Source organism: Adiantum capillus-veneris, chromosome 3, assembly GCF_014529385.1.
Source record: "Adiantum capillus-veneris isolate H3 chromosome 3, ASM1452938v2, whole genome shotgun sequence".
Classification (NCBI taxonomy): domain Eukaryota; kingdom Viridiplantae; phylum Streptophyta; class Polypodiopsida; order Polypodiales; family Pteridaceae; genus Adiantum; species Adiantum capillus-veneris.
Genome location: NC_140933.1, coordinates 116,386,375 through 116,391,923, shown reverse-complemented (window position 1 = coordinate 116,391,923; position 5,549 = coordinate 116,386,375). Strand labels below are relative to the sequence as shown.

General features: G+C 42.6%; 1 pseudogene; it reads right to left on the bottom strand.

Annotated features, from left to right (window-relative positions):
• Positions 1–4,404: 4,404 nt before the first annotated feature.
• LOC147461548 (uncharacterized) lies at positions 4,405–4,973 on the bottom strand (annotated as a pseudogene).
• Positions 4,974–5,549: the final 576 nt, after the last annotated feature.

The window sequence follows — 5,549 nt, the reverse complement described above, 5'->3', positions numbered from 1 at the left end:
ATCTCACATAGCACCCCAACAATCTATACGTGAGGAGAGACTTAGGCGTCGCAACCACTTTGTGAGTTTCACTTTTGGTGCGAGAGAAGCTTTCAAGCTACACACTGCAAGTGAGAGAGCGTGAGTTCAAACATCTCAGAACCACTAACTATCTTACATACCCTATATGCTTGGAAGATTTATCTCCTAGGCACTCCATTTGTTTTGTGCATAGATCCTCAATCTTGAATACTTTTTTATGAAAACTAAATTAAGTGATAAGCAAATGAGACGGGAAAATATTCTCTCAAAGATTACTTTTCATATTGCTCACATAGCTGGTTAGCACAACCAAGTGGTCGATGCACTTTTGCAAGGGCCAAGGGTGAATGTTATATTGATAGCTACTCACAATGATCTATCCTCTATGATAGATGAGTACTCTACAAATCCAGACTTCAAATATGTAATGTCAGCCATTGCACTAGGGAAGAAAGAGGAACCATACAATGTGCAAGATGGTTATCTTCTCTATGGAAATAGGCTATGTGTTACACATGACCTATGTGAAAAGATTGTATATGCTCCTCCATCATCAATAAATTGAGGTTTGGTACATCGAAGGCATTATTCGACATTCAAATCTTCGTCCTTCCATTTGTGCATTACGGATTGGTGAATTCAAGGTGACTTGTGTATTTTGAGTTTCTATCGGTTAACCTTGTTTTAGCAAGTGTTTTAGTGTGTTTTCATTGCCAATTTTGTGTCCATTGTAAGAGGGTATTGTGGTGAGAGGTCTTTCACACCCTAAGACAGTGTGTGTGTGTGTGTGTTGGAAATGTTTAGCATTCACTAAGCATTGAGTTAGTTTTATACAAGCTCTACGATAGCATCATAACGAGCCATCTCCATTTGCAAGTCACAAATAAGGTATTACACAAGATCCATTTCTCTCTCTCTTCCCTTTCCTCTAGCTTTCTCTAGTCCATTTTGTGTGTGTCTTGGTTTGAGGTTGCTTGTGTGTGTTTTGTGGTGTATCTTATTGGTTGTTAAAAAATCTCTCTTGCATCCTAGTTCACATACCATAACTAGGTGGTGCCCCTATCTTGTTTGGGTTTGGTTGTGGGTTTGTTGTTTTGTTGTCTTTGTGGTTGCCCCAGCCCCAATTGGGAAGCACAGGAGCGTTGAGGGGTGTTTAGAGGTCGCCTCTCTTGTTGCCCGCCTTGGACCACCTCAATGTTAAGGGGTTGAGATCGGCATGTATATTTTCACAACTTCCTTTTCGAGCTCCATATGATAACATTACTTTTATAACTTTAAGTCTGTTTCAGTTTTGTGCCTGCAATATCACAAATACGGAGCTTTGTGGTCGCATGGGAAACACTTCAAAGTGCAACAGATCGACGAACAAAGGGTCACTTTCAACAGTGATTTCAGGGCAAGCTTTGTCCAAGAAAGTTGGAGTAGTGCTAGGGATGAGAACATAGAGACTAGCCAACTTGAATACTTTGGCTACATCCAAGACATCTTGAAGATCAATTTTAGAAAGTTTGATATTTTTATCTAGCCAAGTTATTCAAAGTTTTCATCAGCGGCCTTAATGCAATTGTGCGCAAAGACAAGAGTGGATTAATTCAAGTAAACCCTAGGTGGGTGTGGACAGATGTGCGAGATACGTTGTCGGGGGATATGTGTTCGCTACGTGAGCCGGGTAGGTGCCGGGCCTCTGGCTGTGGGAGGTGTGAAAGAGAGAGAACAAGAACAACAGATGTAACGGAATCTGGGAATCACCGTAATCATCAATTAATTGAATAAAACCTAATTCTTAGCCAAGGCGGGCTGTTAACAGCATCGTCACTTGGATCATCTGCTAAATAGGAGTTTAAGCTCCCGCTTTATAGAATTAACCGGGCCATTAACGACACCAGGCTTAAGAAATTGATTAATCAACCTTCAGACTGATGACGGTGATGGAAAATTTTTCCGGTCACTTTATCTGCTTCATCTACATTCAAGATTCTGCAAACATCATTTAAGTTCACTATGTCGATCATCATGCTTCAATTATTGCTGACTGTCCTGTAGCTTCCTGCTCGGTGTGCTTTGCATTGGCTTAATTTTTGCTCACAAATTTCGCCGTCTCCTCTAATCAACTTACTTTGATTGTCGTCAGGCTTTGTATGCCCTTGGTTTTGTTTTTTTTTCCAGTCCGACCTTCTTCTTCTTGCTTTGATTGGAGATCGAGAGAGAGAAAGCACGCCTTGATTACCTCCTCGCCTCACCTTGCTTGAGCCGGAGATCGAGAGAGAGAAAGCATGCCTTCATTCCTTGGCTTGGAGATTCCTTCTTGGCTCCTTGAAGCTTCGAATTTCCTTTATCTTCTCCTCGTTATGCCTCTTTGCTTTGGTAGCCCTTATTCTTCGTTCAAGCGAGAAAGAGAGAGAGAGAGAGAGAGAGAGAGAGAGAGAGAGAGAGAGAGAGAGAGAGAGAGAGAGAGAGAGAGAGAGAGAGAAGAGTCTCTCCTTTGCTTTGTTCAAGCTCGATAAGCTCTCCTTGAGCTCCCTCGCCTTCGCTTGCTTCTCTTCGTTCAATCTCAAGAGGGAGAGAGAAAGAAATTTTCCTTCCTTTCGCTCCTCCCTTCTTGCTCGTTTCCTTCCCTAATCTATGCCTCCCTCGTTACCCCTCGAATGCCCTCCTTTTGCATGAATCAATCCTATTTATAACCCTCCCTCCCTTAGCAATAGCGCCGAGCATCATTGACGTGGCGCGGGAGTCGGCCCGATGATGTGGCAGGAGACAAGTCCAACCCTGCTGAAATTTACCCGGACTAGTGCCGAAAACACGCACTGTGGTGGCCTTGTCATTTCTTGTCTCAGGCTTGCTCTCGTCCGAGCACCGTAGCGCGCGCTACATCCTCATCTTCTTCTTCCTCTGCGTTGCCCGTCCTCGCTGCCTGCTCACCTCATTTTCTTTATTCCCTTTTTCCTTTTATTTCCACACTAAATTAACTTTAAGCCCTTGTGGGCGGCATCCCATGGGCGGCCTTAGCTTTTAGCAGGCGGCTTTAGGCCATTGTAGGGCACCACATTTGTCATGCATATCGGCATTGCCTTGTTGGTTATATCCCGCAGTCAATGCATTCCGAGAGGTCACATTCGAACATGAAGCTCTTCAAGCACTTTTTATACTTAATGAGACGTACACCACATTTGGCGTACATGTAGCTGCTATCAATGCACTGCAAGTGATAATATTTTGGACAAGATTCTCCTCGAGTCACTTACTTTGCTGCACTCCAAATCCCGAGCGAGAGCCAAAATCTACCAGATGGCACTCCGTATGAGCCGACCGGAGTGGTACGGAACCGGCCCACGGTGAATCTTTATCGGACAATATCTTGGCAACTGTGAGCCCGATCACCGATTTGAAAAGATCAACGAGCTCCAAAAATTGAGCACTTCAGGCCTGTGCATTCATTTCAATTATGTCACATCAGCTACAGTTGCCCAATCCGGTACGGATCTACAATCGACTTAAACTTCAAAGTGCCATAACTTCTTCACCGTGGCTCCAATCGACGAGCCGTAAAGATAGGCCGGTAGAGCACTTCAAGCACTACAGTTTTAGATCATAATCTCTCATCTGTGGTCACTGAAAGTGTACTCATTTTTGGCATCATTGAGGCATCTGTTGGCCCTTTTAAGCCGCATCTGGCATACATTAATCATTAAGCTTGACCTGTTATCAAGCCCTGATCACTGCTCACTTAATGTGTAAGCTTCAAAGAAGCTTAGCTTGCATTTCTCTGCTCTTTTCCTCATTATGGTAGCGGAGCTGCACGACATCCACCCCCTCTAAACCTGCACAGCCTCCGGTCTGTGCCAATAACAACGCAATCTGCATCTACTACAGGTACCTTAAGCTCTTTGCCATCATCAGAAGACTCACGTAACTGGTAAACATATGAAAAATGAAATAAGGCTTATACCGTATCATCAATGTTTTAGCTTAATCATTAGGTAGCTGTCCATCAAAAATCTCTGAACCACATCTGTCGTATCTTCAAAGCATTCAATTATGGATAACATGTTTAGTGAACCCCGCCAGACTCAAGTGCTTGAGTTAATGATGCACACGGCTTGACCATTAAGCTCTCTTTAAGGAACCCTGTCAAGCCTTACTCTGTCTGCACACGGAATGGCCGTCAAGTCCTTTACTTCAAGTTCTGTTAGCAGAACCAACTCAATAGATGTGAAGATACTTCATCAATTATCCAAAGAAGTCAGTTGGAAGCCAGCCATGTAATCTTATTGACTGCATAACCGAAAACTCTTATGACTCAGCATAAATCTAGAAAACTAAACTTTGTACCATGCAACCTGCTACATCAGGTAGCTAGTACTCTTCAAATCAACAACTTGCACTTTAGTAGCCCCCAGGATCAAACAGGAACCTAATCATTTGCCCAACTGTGAGCATTCCTTCAAAAAATTTGCACCATCCTCCAGGATCATAGGGCATATAAAGTAACTGATAGCAATCATAGCTAGCATGATAACCTCCTGGGTCATAAGGTAGTGGATGATCATATTTCAAGTATATTGCATCTCCACAAAATTTCTCATAGCATAGGAACAAAAAGTCCCAAATTCCCATCATAGCAGAACCCAGAGGCAAAATGAATTCAATCACTGTGGTTTCCAAAATATCAATCTGCATTTGTGAGTCATTGCATGTCATCACTTCATTTGATACCACCAATGCTGCATGGCTACCTTCTGTATTAGGCACAAAATCCTCTAGAGCCTCATCCAAAAGCATCATAAGCTCTTCATCATATGTTGTAGGATGTTCTTCACTACTTTTGTCACAAGGAGCTCGAAATTCCTCTAGCGCATCATCAAGCAGATCCATAAGCTCCATTCTTCCTCCTTGGAAGAACCACCTAGTTTCTGAGTATTATCAAAGGAAACCTCATGGCTTGTTGCATACATGGGCACAAATTGTTCTGGCAGCTTCACACTCCCATTCAAATATATTTCCACTTCAATAGCACAAGTCTCAACATGCATTACAAAGATAGCATCAATTTATTTTCCCATAGCATCATCATAGCAAACCCTGTAACCTGTAGCAGTCATAGATTGATCATCATCCATCACCCCCTTTGGATATGCATCTCCATAGTCATAATATTTGTCTTGGTTCACATCAAATACATACAGTTGAGCATCAAATACATCTACATCATCACCAGTGTCCTGAAATGCAACCATAGACATGAAACCCTCTTATATAGCATCATCCAAAACAATTGCTTTTGCATGTAATGTTGCATAAGCATTCTCTTCATGGTCTACACCCAAAGAGCACTCCAAATGAGCATCCACATCACATATTGACTCTGACAAACATGTTTCTTGATCACTGCTAGCAACTATGATTGTATGCAAACCATGTACTGGCTCTGAGAAACCTGCTTCCTCATTTATGTCACTTTGAGAGGATATGACTGCATGCTTAGCATCCACAGAGTCATATCTGCTTTGGAATAAAGAAGACAATCCCAA